Genomic DNA, 23,491 nt, shown 5'->3' on the forward strand with positions numbered 1-23,491 from the left:
ACACACACTCCCACTCACACACACACACACTCCCACTCACACACACACTCACTCCCACACACACACACACTCACTCCCACTCACACACACACTCACTCCCACTCACACACACACTCACTCCCACTCCCTCTCTCACACACACACCCACTATCTCTCTCACACACACTCACTCCCACTCTCTCTCACACACTCCTACTCTCAGACACTCCCACTCCCACTCTCACTCACTCCCACTCTCTCTCACACACACTCCCACTCTCTCTCACACACACTCCCACTCTCTCTCACACACACTCCCACTCTCTCTCACACACATCCCACTCTCTCTCACACACACTCCCACTCCCTCCTCACACACACACTCCCATTCTCTCACACACACACACACACTCCCACTCCCTCTCACACACACTCCCTCTCACACACACACACACTCCCTCTCACACACACACACACACTCCCTCTCACACACACACACACACTCCCTCTCACACACACACTCCCTCTCACACACTCCCACTCCCACTCTCTCACACACACTCCCACTCCCTCTCACACACTCCCACTCCCTCTCTCTCACACACACACTCCCATTCCCTCCTCACACACACACTCCCATTCTCTCACACACACACACACACTCCCACTCCCTCTCACACACACACATACACTCCCTCTCATACACACACACACTCCCTCTCACACACACACACACTCCCTCTCACACACACACACACTCCCTCTCACACACACACACACTCCCTCTCACACACACACACACTCCCTCTCACACACACACACACACTCCCTCTCACACACACACTCCCTCTCACACACTCCCACTCCCACTCTCTCACACACACTCCCACTCCCTCTCACACACTCCCACTCCCTCTCTCTCACACACACACTCCCATTCCCTCCTCACACACACACTCCCACTCTCTCACACACACCCCCACTCCCACTCTCTCACACACACCCCTACTCCCACTCTCACACACACACTCCCACTCCCACTCTCTTACACACACTCCCACTCCCACTCTCTTACACACAGTCTCACACTCCCACTCTCTCTCTCTCACAAACACACTCCCACTCTCTCACACACTCCTACTCCGACTCTCACACACTCACTCCCATTCTCTCTCACACACACGCACTCCCACTCTCTCACACACACACTCACTCCCACTCTCTCTCACACACACGCACTCCCACTCTCACTGTCTCACACACACTGCCATTCCCTCTCACACACACACACACACCCACTCCCTCTCTCTCACACACTCACTCCCACTCTCTCACACACACACACTCCCAGTCTCTCTCTCACACACCCACTCTCTCTCACACACGCACAATCCCACTCTCACACATACACACGCTCCCACCCTTTCTCTCTCTCACACACACTCCCACTCCCACTCTCTCTCACACACACACACACACTCTCTCACACACTCCCACTCTCACTCTCTCACACACACACTCCCACTCCCTCTCACACACACACACACACTCTCTCACACACTCCCACTCTCACTCTCTCACACACAAACTCCCACTCTCTCTCCCACACACTCCCACACTCACACACAGACACATTCCCACTCCCTCTCTCACACACACACTCCCACTCCCTCTCACACACACACTCCCACTCTCTCTCTCACACACACACACTCCCACTCTCTCTCTCACACACACACACTCCCACTCTCTCTCTCACACACACACACTCCCACTCCCTCTCTCTCACACACACACTCCCACTCCCTCTCTCTCACACACACACACTCCCACTCCCTCTCTCTCTCACACACACACCCCTACTCCCACTCTCTCACACACACTCCCACTCCCACTCTCTCACACACACTCTCACACTCCCACTCTCTCTCTCTCACAAACACACTCCCACTCTCTCACACACTCCTACTCCGACTCTCACACACTCACTCCCACTCTCTCACACACACACACACACGCCCGCTCTCTCACACACACACACACACACTCCCACTTCCTCTCACACACACACTCCCACTCTCTCTCTCACACACACACACACACGCCCACTCTCTCTCTCACACACACACACACTCCCACTCTCTCTCACACACACACACACGCCCACTCTCTCACACACACACACACACTCCCACTCCCTCTCACACACACACACACACACTCCCACTCTCTCTCACACACACACTCACGCCCACTCTCTCTCACACACACACACACTCCCACTCTCTCTCACACACACACACTCCCACTCGCTCTCACACACACACTCCCACTCTCTCTCACACACACACTCCCACTCTCTCTCTCACACACACACACACACACTCCCACTCTCTCTCACACACACACACACGTCCACTCTCTCTCACACACACACACACGTCCACTCTCTCACACACACACACACGCCCACTCTCTCACACACACACACACACTCCCACTCCCTCTCACACACACACACACACACACGCCCACTCTCTCTCACACACACACACACACTCCCACTCTCTCTCACACACACACTGCCACTCGCTCTCACACACACACTCCCACTCTCTCTCACACACACACACACACTCCCACTCTCTCTCACACACACACTCCCACTCGCTCTCACACACACACACACTCCCACTCGCTCTCACACACACACTCCCCACTCTCTCTCTCACACACACACTCCCACTCTCTCTCTCACACACACACACACTCCCACTCCCTCTCACACACACACTCCCACTCTCTCTCACACACACACACGACCACTCTCTCTCACACACACACACACTCCCACTCTCTCTCACACACACACACACTCCCACTCTCTCTCACACACACACACACTCCCACTCCCTCTCACACACACATTCCCACTCTCTCTCACACACACACACGCCCACTCTCTCTCACACACACACACACTCCCACTCTCTCTCTCACACACACACACTCCCACTCTCTCACACACACACACACTCCCCCTCTCTCTCATACACACACACACTCCCCCTCTCTCACACACACACTCCCACTCCCTCTCACACATACACTCCCACTCCCTCTCTCACACACTCCCACTCTCCCACACACACTCCCACTCTCTCTCACGCACACACTCCCACTCCCACACACACACATTCCCACTCCCACACATTCCCACTCCCACATGCACACACTCCCACTCCCACACGCACACACTCCCACTCCCACACACACTCCCACTCCCTCACACACATACTCCCACTCCCTCCCTCACACACATATTCCCACTCCCTCCCTCACACACATACTCCCACTCCCTCCCTCACACACTCACTCCCACTCTCTCTCTCTCACACACACTCCCACTCTCTCGCTCTCACACTCAATCACTCCCACTCTCTCTCACACAAACACACTCCCACTCCCTCTCTCACACACACTCCCACTCCCACTCCCACTCTCTCACACTCACTCCCACTTTCTCTCTCTCACACACACTCCCACTCTCTCGCTCTCACACTCAATCACTCCCACTCTCTCACACACACTCCCACTCTCTCTCACACACTCCCACTCCCTCTCTCACAAACACACTCCCACTCTCTCACACACTCCTACTCCGACTCTCTCACACACACTCCCACTTTCTCACACACACTCTCACTCTCTCTCTCACACACACTCTCCCACTCCCACTCTCTCACACACACATTCCCACTCCCTCACACACACTCCAACTCCCGCTCTCTCTCACACAGACAGACACACTCACTCTCTCACACACACGCACACTCCCACTCCCACTCTCTCACACAGACACACACTCCCACTCTCTCTCTCACATTCTCACACTCCCACTCTCTCTCTCACATTCTCACACTCCCACTCTCTCTCTCACATTCTCACTCTCCCACTCTCTCACACACACACACTCCCACTCTCTCACACACACTCTCCCACTCTCACACACACACTCCCACTGCCTCACACACGCACTCCCACTCTCTCTCTCACACAAACACACACACTCCCACTCTCTCACACACACACACTCCCACTCTCTCACACACACTCTCCCACTCTCACACACACACTCTCACCCCCACACACACTCCCTTTACCACACACACCCACTCCTACACACCCTCCCACTCTCTCACACACACACACACACACACACACTCCAACTCTCTCTCTCACACACACACACACTCCCACTCCCACACACACACACTCCCACACACACTCCCACTGCCTCACACACGCACTCCCACTCTCTCTCTCACACAAACACACACACTCCCACTCTCTCACACACACACGCCCACTCTCTCACACACACACAATCCCACGCCCACACACAGACACAAGCTCCCACTCTCTCACACCCACTCTCTCTCACACACACACACACTCCCACTCTCTCTCACGCACACACTCCCACTCCCACACACACACATTCCCACTCCCACACATTCCCACTCCCACACATTCCCACTCCCACACATTCCCACTCCCACACGCACACACTCCCACACGCACACACTCCCACTCCCACACGCACACACTCCCACTCCCACACGCACACACTCCCACTCCCACACGCACACACTCCCACACTCCCACACACACACTCCCACACACACACTCCCACACACACACACTCCCACACACACACACACTCCCACTCTCTAACACACACACACACACACACTCCCACTCTCTCTCTCTCATACACACACACTCCCACTCTCTCTCTCTCACACACACTCCGACTCCCACACACACACACTCCCACTCCCACACACACACACTCCCACTCCCACACACACACACACTCCCACTCCCACACACACAGACACAAGCTCCCACTCTCTCACACACACACTCCCACTCTCTCACTGTCTCACACACACACACTCCCACTCTCTCACACACACACACTCCCATTCCCACTCTCTCTCTCACACACACACACTCCCACTCTCTCTCGTTCTCATACACACATACTCCCACTCCCTCCCTCACACACTCACTCCCACTCTCTCTCTCTCACACATACTCCCACTCCCTCCCTCACACACATACTCCCACTCCCTCCCTCACACACTCACTCCCACTCTCTCTCTCTCACACACACTCCCACTCTCTCGCTCTCACACTCAATCACTCCCACTCTCTCTCACACAAACACACTCCCACTCCCTCTCTCACACACACTCCCACTCCCACTCCCACTCTCTCACACACACTCCCACTCTCTCTCTCTCACACACACTCCCACTCTCTCGCTCTCACACTCAATCACTCCCACTCTCTCACACACACTCCCACTCTCTCTCACACACTCCCACTCCCTCTCTCACAAACACACTCCCACTCTCTCACACACTCCTACTCCGACTCTCTCACACACACTCCCACTTTCTCACACACACTCTCACTCTCTCTCTCACACACTCTCCCACTCCCACTCTCTCACACAGACACACACTCCCACTCTCTCACACACACATTCCCACTTCCTCACACACACTCCAACTCCCGCTCTCTCTCACACAGACACACACACTCACTCTCTCACACACACGCACACTCCCACTCCCTCTCTCACACACTCCTACTCCGACTCTCTCACACACACTCCCACTTTCTCACACACACTCTCACTCTCTCTCTCACACACACTCTCCCACTCCCACTCTCTCACACAGACACACACTCCCACTCTCTCTCTCACATTCTCACACTCCCACTCTCTCTCTCACATTCTCACTCTCCCACTCTCTCTCTCACATTCTCACTCCCACTCTCTCTCGCTCTCTCACACAAACACACTCCCACTCTCTCTCACACACAAACACACTCCCACTCTCTCTCACACACAAACACACTCCCACTCTCTCTCACACACAAACACACTCCCACTCTCTCTCACACACAAACACACTCCCACTCTCTCTCACACACAAACACACTCCCACTCTCTCTCACACACAAACACACTCCCACTCTCTCTCACACACAAACACACTCCCACTCTCTCTCACACACAAACACACTCCCACTCTCTCACACACACTCCCACTCCCTCTCTCTCACACACACACTCCCACTCTCTCACACACACTCCCACTCCCTCTCTCACACACACACAAACACACTCCCACTCTCTCTCACACACACACACCCACTCCCACACACACTCACTCCCACTCTCTCTCACACACACACACACACACTCCCACTCTCTCTCACACACACACACACACTCCCACTCTCTCTCACACACACACACACACTCCCACTCTCTCTCACACACACACACACTCCCACTCTCTCTCACACACACACACACTCCCACTCTCTCTCACACGCAGGCACTCCCACTCTCTCTCTCACACACACACACGCACTCCCATTCTCTCTCACACACACTCCCACTCACACACACACACACTCCCACTCACACACACACTCACTCCCACTCACACACACACTCACTCCCACTCACACACACACTCACTCCCACTCTCTCTCACACACACACACACTCCCACTCTCTCTCACACGCAGGCACTCCCACTCTCTCTCTCACACACACACACGCACTCCCATTCTCTCTCACACACACTCCCACTCACACACACACACACTCCCACTCACACACACACTCACTCCCACTCACACACACACTCACTCCCACTCACACACACACTCACTCCCACTCACACACACACTCACTCCCACTCACACACACACTCACTCCCACTCACACACACACTCACTCCCACTCAATCTCACACACACTCACTCCCACTCACACACACACACTCACACTAACACACACACTCACTCCCACTCACACACACACTCACTCCCACTCAATCTCACACACACTCCCACTCCCTCTCTCACACACACACCCACTATCTCTCTCACACACACTCACTCCCACTCTCTCTCACACACTCCCACTCTCAGACACTCCCACTCCCACTCTCACTCACTCCCACTCTCTCTCACACACACTCCCACTCCCTCCTCACACACACACTCCCATTCTCTCACACACACACACACTCCCATTCTCTCACACACACACACACTCCTACTCCCTCTCTCACACACACACACTCCCACTCCCTCTCACACACACACACACTCCCTCTCACACACACACACACTCCCTCTCACACACACACACACTCCCTCTCACACACACACACACACACTCCCTCTCACACACACACACACACACTCCCTCTCACACACACACTCCCTCTCACACACACACTCCCTCTCACACACTCCCACTCCCACTCTCTCACACACACTCCCACTCCCTCTCACACACTCCCACTCCCTCTCTCTCACACACACACTCCCATTCCCTCCTCACACACACACTCCCACTCCCTCTCACACACACCCCCACTCCCACTCTCTCACACACACCCCTACTCCCACTCTCTTACACACACTCCCACTCCCACTCTCTTACACACAGTCTCACACTCCCACTCTCTTACACACAGTCTCACACTCCCACTCTCTCACACACTCGTACTCCGACTCTCACACACTCACTCCCATTCTCTCTCACACACGCACTCCCACTCTCTCACACACACACTCACTCCCACTCTCTCTCACACACACGCACTCCCACTCTCACTCACACATTCGCACTCCCACTCTCACTGTCTCACACACACTGCCATTCCCTCTCACACACACACACACACCCACTCCCTCTCTCTCACACACTCACTCCCACTCTCTCACACACACACTCACTCCCACTCTCTCACACACACACTCCCACTCTCTCACACACACACACTCCCAGTCTCTCTCTCACACACCCACTCTCTCTCACACACGCACAATCCCACTCTCACACATACACACGCTCCCACCCTTTCTCTCTCTCACACACACTCCCACTCCCACTCTCTCTCACACACACACACACACTCTCTCACACACTCCCACTCTCACTCTCTCACACACAAACTCCCACTCTCTCTCACACACACACTCCCACTCTCTCTCACACACTCACACACTCCCACTCTCTCTCCCACACACTCCCACACTCACACACAGACACATTCCCACTCCCTCTCTCACACACACACTCCCACTCCCTCTCACACACACACTCCCACTCCCTCTCACACACACACACACACACTCTCTCACACACTCCCACTCTCACTCTCTCACACACAAACTCCCACTCTCTCTCTCACACACACTCCCACTCCCACTCTCTCTCACACACACACACACACTCTCTCACACACTCCCACTCTCACTCTCTCACACACAAACTCCCACTCTCTCTCACACACACACACTCCCACTCTCTCTCACACACTCACACACTCCCACTCTCTCTCCCACACACTCCCACACTCACACACAGACACATTCCCACTCCCTCTCTCACACACACACTCCCACTCCCTCTCACACACACACTCCCACTCCCTCTCACACACACACACACACTCTCTCACACACTCCCACTCTCACTCTCTCACACACAAACTCCCACTCTCTCTCACACACACACTCCCACTCTCACTCACACACTCCCACTCTCTCTCCCACACACTCCCACACTCACACACAGACACATTCCCACTCCCTCTCTCACACACACACTCCCACTCCCTCTCACACACACACTCCCACTCTCTCTCTCACACACACACACTCCCACTCTCTCTCTCACACACACACACTCCCACTCCCTCTCTCTCACACACACACTCCCACTCCCTCTCTCTCACACACACACACTCCCACTCCCTCTCTCTCTCACAAACACACCCCTACTCCCACTCTCTCACACACACTCCCACTCCCACTCTCTCACACACACTCTCACACTCCCACTCTCTCTCTCTCACAAACACACTACCACTCTCTCACACACTCCTACTCCGACTCTCACACACTCACTCCCACTCTCTCACACACACACACACACGCCCGCTCTCTCACACACACACACTCCCACTCCCTCTCACACACACACTCCCACTCTCTCTCTCACACACACACACACACGCCCACTCTCTCTCTCACACACACACACACTCCCACTCCCTCTCTCTCTCACACACACACCCCTACTCCCACTCTCTCACACACACTCCCACTCCCACTCTCTTACACACACTCCCACTCCCACTCTCTTACACACAGTCTCACACTCCCACTCTCTCTCTCTCACAAACACACTCCCACTCTCTCACACACTCCTACTCCGACTCTCACACACTCACTCCCATTCTCTCTCACACACGCACTCCCACTCTCTCACACACACACTCACTCCCACTCTCTCTCACACACACGCACTCCCACTCTCACTCACACATTCGCACTCCCACTCTCACTGTCTCACACACACTGCCATTCCCTCTCACACACACACACACACCCACTCCCTCTCTCTCACACACTCACTCCCACTCTCTCACACACACACTCACTCCCACTCTCTCACACACACACTCCCACTCTCTCACACACACACACTCCCAGTCTCTCTCTCACACACCCACTCTCTCTCACACACGCACAATCCCACTCTCACACACACACACGCTCCCACCCTTTCTCTCTCTCACACACACTCCCACTCCCACTCTCTCTCACACACACACACACACTCTCTCACACACTCCCACTCTCACTCTCTCACACACAAACTCCCACTCTCTCTCACACACACACACTCCCACTCTCTCACACACACACACAAACTCCCACTCTCTCTCACACACACACACTCCCACTCTCTCTCACACACTCACACACTCCCACTCTCTCTCCCACACACTCCCACACTCACACACAGACACATTCCCACTCCCTCTCTCACACACACACTCCCACTCCCTCTCACACACACACTCCCACTCCCTCTCACACACACACACACACTCTCTCACACACTCCCACTCTCACTCTCTCACACACAAACTCCCACTCTCTCTCACACACAAACTCCCACTCTCTCACACACACACACTCCCACTCTCTCTCACACACTCACACACTCCCACTCTCTCTCCCACACACTCCCACACTCACACACAGACACATTCCCACTCCCTCTCTCACACACACACTCCCACTCCCTCTCACACACACACTCCCACTCTCTCTCTCACACACACACACTCCCACTCCCTCTCTCTCACACACACACACTCCCACTCCCTCTCTCTCTCACACACACACCCCTACTCCCACTCTCTCACACACACTCCCACTCCCACTCTCTCACACACACTCTCACACTCCCACTCTCTCTCTCTCACAAACACACTACCACTCTCTCTCACACTCCTACTCCGACTCTCACACACTCACTCCCACTCTCTCACACACACACACACACGCCCGCTCTCTCACACACACACACTCCCACTCTCTCTCTCACACACACACACACACGCCCACTCTCTCTCTCACACACACACACACTCCCACTCTCTCTCACACACACACACACGCCCACTCTCTCACACACACACACACACTCCCACTCCCTCTCACACACACACACACACACACACTCCCACTCTCTCTCACACACACACACACTCCCACTCTCTCTCACACACACACACACTCCCACTCTCTCTCACACACACACACTCCCACTCGCTCTCACACACACACTCCCACTCTCTCTCTCACACACACACACACACTCCCACTCTCTCTCACACACACACACACGCCCACTCTCTCACACACACACACACGCCCACTCTCACACACACACACACACTCCCACTCCCTCTCACACACACACACACACACACACACACGCCCACTCTCTCTCACACACACACACACACTCCCACTCTCTCTCACACACACACTGCCACTCGCTCTCACACACACACTCCCACTCTCTCTCACACACACACACACTCCCACTCTCTCTCACACACACACACACACTCCCACTCGCTCTCACACACACACTCCCACTCTCTCTCTCACACACACACACACTCCCACTCCCTCTCACACACACACTCCCACTCTCTCTCACACACACACACACACTCCCACTCTCTCTCACACACACACACACTCCCACTCTCTCTCACACACACACACACTCCCACTCTCTCACACACACACTCCCACTCTCTCACACACACACACACACACACACACTCCCCCTCTCTCTCATACACACACACACTCCCCCTCTCTCACACACACACTCCCACTCCCTCTCACACATACACTCCCACTCCCTCTCTCACACACTCCCACTCTCCCACACACACTCCCACTCTCTCTCACGCACACACTCCCACTCCCACACACACACATTCCCACTCCCACACATTCCCACTCCCACATGCACACACTCCCACTCCCACACGCACACACTCCCACTCGCACACACTCCCACTCCCACACACACTCCCACTCCCACACACATACTCCCACTCCCTCCCTCACACACATATTCCCACTCCCTCCCTCACACACATACTCCCACTCCCTCCCTCACACACTCACTCCCACTCCCTCCCTCACACACTCACTCCCACTCTCTCTCTCTCACACACACTCCCACTCTCTCGCTCTCACACTCAATCACTCCCACTCTCTCTCACACAAACACACTCCCACTCCCTCTCTCACACACACTCCCACTCCCACTCCCACTCTCTCACACTCACTCCCACTTTCTCTCTCTCACACACACTCCCACTCTCTCGCTCTCACACTCAATCACTCCCACTCTCTCACACACTCCCACTCCCTCTCTCACAAACACACTCCCACTCTCTCACACACTCCTACTCCGACTCTCTCACACACACTCCCACTCTCTCTCACACACTCCCACTCCCTCTCTCACAAACACACTCCCACTCTCTCACACACTCCTACTCCGACTCTCTCACACACACTCCCACTTTCTCACACACACTCTCACTCTCTCTCTCACACACACTCTCCCACTCCCACTCTCTCACACAGACACACACTCCCACTCTCTCACACACACATTCCCACTCCCTCACACACACTCCAACTCCCGCTCTCTCTCACACAGACACATACACTCACTCTCTCACACACACGCACACTCCCACTCCCACTCTCTCACACAGACACACACTCCCACTCTCTCTCTCACATTCTCACACTCCCACTCTCTCTCTCACATTCTCACACTCCCACTCTCTCTCTCACATTCTCACTCTCCCACTCTCTCTCTCACATTCTCACTCCCACTCTCTCTCGCTCTCTCATACACTCACACTCCCACTCTCTCTCACACAAACACACTCCCACTCTCTCTCACACACAAACACACTCCCACTCTCTCTCTCACACAAACACACTCCCACTCTCTCTCTCACACACTCCCACTCTCTCACACACACTCCCACTCCCTCTCTCACACACACACAAACACACTCCCACTCTCTCTCACACACAAACACACTCCCACTCTCTCTCACACACCAACACACTCCCACTCTCTCTCACACACAAACACACTCCCACTCTCTCTCACACACAAACACACTCCCACTCTCTCTCACACACACTCCCACTCTCTCACACACACTCCCACTCTCTCACACACACTCCCACTCCCACACACACACACACACTCCCACTCCCACTCTCTCTCACACACACTCCCACTCCCACTCTCTCTCACACAAACACACTCCCACTCTCTCTCACACACAAACACACTCCCACTCTCTCTCACACACACTCCCACTCTCACACACACTCCCACTCCCTCTCTCTCTCACACACATTCCCACTCCCTCTCTCTCTCACACACATTCCCACTCCCTCTCTCTCACACACACATTCCCACTCCCTCTCTCTCTCACACACATTCCCACTCCCTCTCTCTCTCACACACACTCCCACTCCCTCTCTCTCTCACACACACTCCCTCTCTCTCTCACACACACTCCCTCTCTCTCTCACACACACTCCCTCTCTCTCTCACACACACTCCCTCTCTCTCTCACACACACTCCCTCTCTCACACACACACTCCCACTCCCTCTCTCACACACACAGTCCCACTCCCTCTCTCACACACACACACACTCCCTCTCTCACACACACACTCCCACTCCCTCTCTCTCTCACACACACACTCCCACTCTCTCTCACACACACTCCCAATCCCTCTCTCTCACACACACATTCCCACTCCCTCTCTCTCACACACACATTCCCACTCCCTCTCTCTCTCACACACACTCCCTCTCTCTCTCACACACACTCCCTCTCTCACACACACACTCCCACTCCCTCTCTCACACACACAGTCCCACTCCCTCTCTCACACACACAGTCCCACTCCCTCTCTCACACACACACACACTCCCTCTCTCACACACACACACACTCCCTCTCTCATACACACACTCCCACTCCCTCTCTCTCTCACACACACACTCCCACTCTCTCTCACACACACTCCCAATCCCTCTCTCTCACACACACATTCCCACTCCCTCTCTCTCACACACACATTCCCACTCCCTCTCTCTCTCTCACACACACACTCCCTCTCTCTCTCACACACACTCCCTCTCTCTCTCACACACACTCCCTCTCTCTCTCACACACACTCCCTCTCTCACACACACACTCCCACTCCCTCTCTCACACACTCCCTCTCTCACACACACACTCCCACTCCCTCTCTCACACACACAGTCCCACTCCCTCTCTCACACACACTCCCTCTCTCACACACACACACACTCCCTCTCTCACACACACACTCCCACTCCCTCTCACACACACACACACACACTCCCACTCCCTCTCACACACACACACACACTCCCACTCCCTCTCACACACACACTCACACACTCCCACTCCCTCTCTCTCACACACTCACTCCCACTCTCTCACACACTCACTCCCACTCTCTCACACACACACACACTCCCACTCTCTCTCACACACACACCCTAACACAAACACACTCCCACTCTCTCTCACACACACACACCCACTCCCACACACACTCACTCCCACACTCCCTAACACACACACACTCCCTCTCTCACACACACACACTCCCACTCTCTCTCACACACACGCACTCCCACTCTCTCACACACACACTCACTCCCATTCTCTCACACACACACTCACTCCCACTCTCTCACGCACACACACACTCCCACTCTCTCACACACACTCACTCCCACTCTCTCACACACACTCACTCCCACTCTCTCTCACACACACACGCACTCCCACTCTCACTGTCTCACACACACTCACTCCCACTCTCTCTCACACACACACGCACTCCCACTCTCACTGTCTCACACACACTCACTCCCACTCTCTCACGCACACACACTCTCACTCCCACTCTCTCACACACACTCACTCCCACTCTCTCTCACACACACACGCACTCCCACTCTCACTGTCTCACACACACTCACTCCCACACTCTCTCACACACACACGCACTCCCACTCTCACTGTCTCACATACACACACTCCCACTCCCTCTCACACACACACACTCCCACTCACTCTCACACACACACACACACTCCCACTCACTCTCACACACACACACACACACTCCCACTCTCTCTCACACACAGGCACTCCCACTCTCTCTCTCTCTCACACACACACACTCCCACTCTCTCTCACATACACACTGCCACTCGCTCTCACACACACACTCCCACTCTCTCTCACACACACACACACTCCCACTCTCTCTCACACACACACACACACTCCCACTCTCTCTCACACACACACACACACTCCCACTCCCTCTCACACACACACACACACTCCCACTCCCTCTCACACACACACACTCCCACTCACTCTCACACACACACACACACTCCCACTCACTCTCACACACACACACACACTCCCACTCTCTCTCTCTCTCTCACACACACACTGCCACTCGCTCTCACACACACACACACACTCCCACTCTCTCTCTCTCTCTCACACACACACTGCCACTCGCTCTCACACACACACTCCCACTCTCTCTCACACACACACACACTCCCACTCTCTCTCACACACACACACTCCCACTCTCCCTCACACACACACACACACACTCCCACTCACTCTCACACACACACACACACTCCCACTCTCTCTCACACACACACTGCCACTCGCTCTCACACACACACTCCCACTCGCTCTCACACACACACACACTCCCACTCTCTCTCACACACACACTGCCACTCGCTCTCACACACACACTCCCACTCGCTCTCACACACACACACACTCCCACTCTCTCTCACACACACACACACACTCCCACTCACACACACACTCCCACTCGCTCTCACACACACACACACTCCCACTCTCTCTCACACACACACACACACTCCCACTCTCTCTCACACACACACACACACACTCCCACTCCCTCTCACACACACACACTCCCACTCTCTCTCACACACACACACACACTCCCACTCTCTCTCACACACACACACACACTTCCACTCCCTCTCACACACACACTCCCACTCACACACACACACACTCCCACTCACACACACACACACTCCCACTCACACACACACTCACTCCCACTCACACACACACTCACTCCCACTCACACACACACTCACTCCCACTCACACACACACACACTCACTCCCACTCACACACACACTCACTCCCACTCACACACACACTCACTCCCACTCACACACACACACTCACTCCCACTCACACACACACACTCACTCCCACTCACACACACACTCACTCCCACTCACACACACACTCACTCCCACTCCCTCTCTCACACACTCCCACTCCCACTCTCTCTCACACACACTCCCACTCTCTCTCACACACACTCCCACTCTCTCTCACACACACTCCCACTCTCTCTCACACACACTCCCACTCTCTCTCACACACACTCCCACTCTCTCTCACACACACTCCCACTCTCTCTCTCTCTCACACACACTCCCACTCCCTCCTCACACACACACTCCCACTCTCTCACACACACTCCCACTCAAACTCACACACACTCACTCCCTCCTCACACACACTCCCACTCCCTCCTCACACACACACTCCCATTCTCTCACACACACACACACTCCTACTCCCTCTCTCACACACACACACTCCCACTCCCTCTCACACACACACATACACTCCCTCTCACACACACACACACTCCCTCTCACACACACACACACTCCCTCTCACACACACACACACTTCCTCTCACACACACACTCCCTCTCACACACACACTCCCTCTCACACACACACTCCCACTCCCACTCTCTCACACACACTCCCACTCCCTCTCACACACTCCCACTCCCTCTCTCTCACACACACACTCCCATTCCCTCCTCACACACACACTCCCACTCTCTCACACACACCCCCACTCCCACTCTCTCACACACACCCCCACTCCCACTCTCTCACACACACTCCCACTCCCACTCTCTCACACACACTCCCACTCCCACTCTCTTACACACAGTCTCACACTCCCACTCTCTCTCTCTCACAAACACACTCCCACTCTCTCACACACTCCTACTCCGACTCTCACACACTCACTCCCATTCTCTCTCACACACGCACTCCCACTCTCTCACACACACACTCACTCCCACTCTCTCTCACACACACGCACTCCCACTCTCACTCACACATTCGCACTCCCACTCTCACTGTCTCACACACACTGCCACTCCCTCTCACACACACACACACACCCACTCCCTCTCTCTCACACACTCACTCCCACTCTCTCACACACACACTCACTCCCACTCTCTCACACACACACTCACTCCCACTCTCTCACACACACACTCACTCCCACTCTCTCACACACACACACTCCCAGTCTCTCTCTCACACACCCACTCTCTCTCACACACGCACAATCCCACTCTCACACATACACACGCTCCCACCCTTTCTCTCTCTCACACACACTCCCACTCCCACTCTCTCTCACACACACACACACACTCTCTCACACACTCCCACTCTCACTCTCTCACACACAAACTCCCACTCTCTCTCACACACACACTCCCACTCTCTCTCACACACTCACACACTCCCACTCTCTCTCCCACACACTCCCACACTCACACACAGACACATTCCCACTCCCTCTCTCACACACACACTCCCACTCCCTCTCACACACACACTCCCACTCCCTCTCACACACACACACACACACTCTCTCACACACTCCCACTCTCACTCTCTCACACACAAACTCCCACTCTCTCTCACACACACACTCCCACTCTCTCTCACACACTCACACACTCCCACTCTCTCTCCCACACACTCCCACACTCACACACAGACACATTCCCACTCCCTCTCTCACACACACACTCCCACTCCCTCTCACACACACACTCCACTCTCTCTCTCACACACACACTCCCACTCTCTCTCTCACACACACACACTCCCACTCCCTCTCTCTCACACACACACTCCCACTCCCTCTCTCTCACACACACACACTCCCACTCCCTCTCTCACACACACTCCCTCTCCCTCTCTCACACACACACTCCCACTCTCTCTCTCACACACACTCCCACTCCCACTCTCTCTCTCTCACAAACACACTCCCACTCTCTCACACACTCCTACTCCGACTCTCACACACTCACTCCCACTCTCTCACACACACACACACACGCCCACTCTCTCACACACACACACACACACTCCCACTCCCTCTCACACACACACGCCCACTCTCTCTCACACACACACACACACACGCCCACTCTCTCTCTCACACACACACACACACTCCCACTCCCTCTCACACACACACTCCCACTCTCTCTCACACACACACACACTCCCACTCCCTCTCACACACACACACACACACACTCCCACTCCCTCTCACACACACACACACACACACTCCCACTCCCTCTCACACACACACACACACACACTCCCACTCTCTCTCACACACACACTCACGCCCACTCTCTCTCACACACACACACACTCCCACTCCCTCTCACACACACACACACACACACACACTCCCACTCCCTCTCACACACACACACACACACACTCCCACTCTCTCTCACACACACACACACGCCCACTCTCTCACACACACACACACGCCCACTCTCTCACACACACACACACACACACTCCCACTCCCTCTCACACACACACACACTCCCACTCCCTCTCACACACACACACACTCCCACTCCCTCTCACACACACACACACTCCCACTCTCTCTCACACACACACACACACACACTCCCACTCTCTCTCACACACACACTGCCACTCGCTCTCACACACACACTCCCACTCTCTCTCTCACACACACACACACTCCCACTCCCTCTCACACACACACTCCCACTCTCTCTCTCACACACACACACACTCCCACTCTCTCTCACACACACACACACACACACACACTCCCACTCTCTCTCACACACACACTGCCACTCGCTCTCACACACACACTCCCACTCCCTCTCACACACACACTCCCACTCCCTCTCACACACACACTGCCACTCGCTCTCACACACACACTCCCACTCCCTCTCACACACACACTCCCACTCTCTCTCACACACACACACACACACACTCCCACTCTCTCTCACACACACACTGCCACTCGCTCTCACACACACACTCCCACTCTCTCTCTCACACACACACACACTCCCACTCCCTCTCACACACACACTCCCACTCTCTCTCTCACACACACACACACTCCCACTCTCTCTCACACACACACACACACACACTCCCACTCTCTCTCACACACACACTGCCACTCGCTCTCACACACACACTGCCACTCGCTCTCACACACACACTCCCACTCCCTCTCACACACACACTCCCACTCTCTCTCACACACACACACACTCCCACTCTCTCTCACACACACACACACTCCCACTCCCTCTCACACACACACTCCCACTCTCTCTCACACACACACACACTCCCACTCTCTCTCTCACACACACTCCCTCTCTCCCACACACACTCCCACTCCCTCTCACACACACACTCCCACTCTCTCACACACACACACACACTCCCACTCTCTCTCACATACACACACATACTCCCACTCCCTCTCACACACACACGCCCCCCCCCGCTCACACACACACACTCACTCACACTCCCTCTCTCACACACACACACTCCCACTCCCTCTCCCACACACACTCCCACTCTCCCACACACACACTCCCACTCTCCCACACACACACTCCCACTCTCCCACACACACACTCCCACTCTCTCTCACACACACACACGCCCACTCTCTCTCACACACACACTCCCACTCTCTCTCACACACACACTCCCACTCTCTCTCACACACACACACACTCCCACACACACACACTCCCACTCTCTCTCACACACACACACTCCCACTCTCTCTCACACACACACACTCCCACTCTCTCTCACACACACACACTCCCACTCTCTCTCACACACACACACACACTCCCACTCGCTCTCTCACACACACACACACTCCCACTCCCTCTCTCACACACACACACACTCCCACTCCCTCTCACACACACACACACGACCACTCACTCTCACACACACACACACTCCCACTCTCTCACACACACACACACACTCCCACTCTCTCTCACATACACACACATACTCCCACTCCCTCTCACACACACACGCCCCCCCCCGCTCACACACACACACTCACTCACACTCCCTCTCTCACACACACACACTCCCACTCCCTCTCCCACACACACTCCCACTCTCCCACACACACACTCCCACTCTCCCACACACACACTCCCACTCTCCCACACACACACTCCCACTCTCTCTCACACACACACACGCCCACTCTCTCTCACACACACACTCCCACTCTCTCTCACACACACACACACTCCCACACACACACACTCCCACTCTCTCTCACACACACACACTCCCACTCCCTCTCACACACACACTCCCACTCTCCCACACACACACTCCCACTCTCCCACACACACACTCCCACTCTCTCTCACACACACACACTCCCACTCTCTCTCACACACACACACTCCCACTCTCTCTCACACACACACACTCCCACTCTCTCTCACACACACACACACTCACTGTCTCACACACACACTCCCACTCTCTCTCACACACTCACTCACTCCCATTCTCGCACTCACACACTCCCACTCCCTCCTCACACACTCCCACTCTCTCTCTCACACTCACACACACTCCCACTCCCTCTCTCACACACTCCCACTCTCTCTCACACACACACACTCCCATTCTCTCACATACACTCCCACTCCCTCTCTCACACTCACACACACTCCCTCTCTCTCTCACACACACACTCCCACTCCCTCTCACACACACTCCCACTCCCTCTCACACACACTCCCACTCCCTCTCTCACACACACACACACTCCCACTCCCTCTCTCACACACTCCCACTCCCTCTCTCACACACTCCCACTCCCTCTCTCACACACTCCCACTCCCTCTCTCACACACTCCCACTCCCTCTCTCACACACTCCCACTCCCTCTCTCACACACTCCCACTCCCTCTCTCACACACTCCCACTCCCTCTCTCACACACTCCCACTCCCTCTCTCACACACTCCCACTCCCTCTCTCACACACTCCCACTCCCTCTCTCACACACTCCTACTCTCTCACACACACACTCCCACTCTCTCTCACACACACTCCCACTCCCTCTCTCACACTCACACACACTCCCTCTCTCACACTCACACACACTCCCTCTCTCACACTCACACACACTCCCACTCTCTCTCACACACACTCCCACTCTCTCTCACACACACTCCCACTCTCTCTCACACACACTCCCACTCTCTCTCACACACACTCCCACTCTCTCTCACACACACTCCCACTATCTCTCTCACACACTCCCACTATCTCTCTCACACACTCCCACTCAATCTCTCACACACTCCCACTCTCTCTCTCACACACACTCACTCCCACTCACTGTCTCACACACACACTCCCACTCTCTCTCACACACTCACTCACTCCCATTCTCGCACACACACACACTCCCACTCCCTCTCTCACACTCACACACACTCCCACTCCCTCTCACACACACACACCCATTCTCTCACACACACTCCCACTCCCTCTCTCACACACTCCCACTCCCTCTCACACACACTCCCACTCCCTCTCACACACTCACACACACTCCCACTCACACACTCTCACACACTCCCACTCCCTCTCACACACACTCCCACTCCCTCTCACACACTCACACACACTCCCACTCACACACTCACACACACTCCCACTCACACACTCACACACACTCCCACTCCCTCTCACACACACTCCCACTCTCTCTCACACATTCCCACTCCCTCTCACACACTCCCACTCCCTCTCACACACTCCCACTCCCTCTCACACACACTCCCACTCTCTCTCACACACTCCCACTCCCTCTCTCACACACTCCCACTCCCTCTCACACACACACTCCCACTCCCTCTCTCACACTCACACACACTCCCACTCCCTCTCACACACACTCCCACTCCCTCTCTCACACTCACACACACTCCCACTCCCTCTCTCACACACTCCCACTCCCTCTTACACACACTCCCACTCCCTCTCACACACACTCCCACTCCCTCTCTCACACACTCCCACTCCCTCTCACACACTCCCACTCCCTCTCTCACACTCACACACACTCCCACTCCCTCTCACACACACTCCCACTCTCTCTCACACACTCCCACTCCCTCTCTCACACTCACACACACTCCCACTCCCTCTCACACACACTCCCACTCCCTCTCACACACTCCCACTCCCTCTCTCACACTCACACACACTCCCACTCCCTCTCACACACACTCCCACTCTCTCTCACACACTCCCACTCCCTCTCACACACACTCCCACTCCCTCTCACACACACTCCCACTCCCTCTCACACACTCCCACTCCCTCTCTCACACTCACACACACTCCCACTCCCTCTCACACACACTCCCACTCTCTCTCACACACTCCCACTCCCTCTCTCACACTCACACACACTCCCACTCCCTCTCACACACACTCCCACTCCCTCTCACACACACTCCCACTCCCTCTCACACACACACACCCACTCACCCACACACACACCCACTCACCCCACACACACACCCACCCACTATCTCTCTCTCACACACACACACTCCCACTCTCTCACACACACACACACTCCCACTCTCTCTCACACACACACACTCCCACTCTCTCTCACACACACACACTCCCACTCCCGCTCTCACACACACACTCCCACTCCCACTCTCTCACACACACACACTCCCACTCCCTCTCACACACACACACTCCCACTCTCTCTCTCACACTCACACACACTCCCACTCCCTCTCTCACACACTCCCACTCTCTCTCACACACACACACTCCCATTCTCTCACATACACTCCCACTCCCTCTCTCACACTCACACACACTCCCTCTCTCTCTCACACACACTCCCTCTCTCACACACACACTCCCACTCCCTCTCTCACACACACACTCCCACTCCCTCTCACACACACTCCCACTCCCTCTCTCACACTCACACACACTCCCACTCCCTCTCTCACACACTCCCACTCCCTCTCTCACACACTCCCACTCCCTCTCTCACACACTCCCACTCCCTCTCTCACACACTCCCACTCCCTCTCTCACACACTCCCACTCCCTCTCTCACACACTCCTACTCTCTCACACACACACTCCTACTCTCTCACACACACACTCCCACTCCCTCTCACACACACTCCCACTCTCTCTCACACACACTCCCTCCCTCTCTCACACTCACACACACTCCCTCTCTCACACTCACACACACTCCCTCTCTCACACTCACACACACTCCCTCTCTCACACTCACACACACTCCCTCTCTCACACTCACACACACTCCCTCTCTCACACTCACACACACTCCCACTCTCTCTCACACACACTCCCACTCTCTCTCACACACACTCCCACTATCTCTCACACACACTCCCACTCCCTCTCTCACACACTCCCACTCAATCTCTCACACACTCCCACTCTCTCTCTCACACACACTCACTCCCACTCACTGTCTCACACACACACTCCCACTCTCTCTCACACACTCACTCACTCCCATTCTCGCACACACACACACTCCCACTCCCTCTCTCACACTCACACACACTCCCACTCCCTCTCACACACACACACCCATTCTCTCA

Source organism: Chiloscyllium punctatum, chromosome 34 (genome assembly GCF_047496795.1).
Source record: "Chiloscyllium punctatum isolate Juve2018m chromosome 34, sChiPun1.3, whole genome shotgun sequence".
In the NCBI taxonomy this organism is placed as follows: domain Eukaryota; kingdom Metazoa; phylum Chordata; class Chondrichthyes; order Orectolobiformes; family Hemiscylliidae; genus Chiloscyllium; species Chiloscyllium punctatum.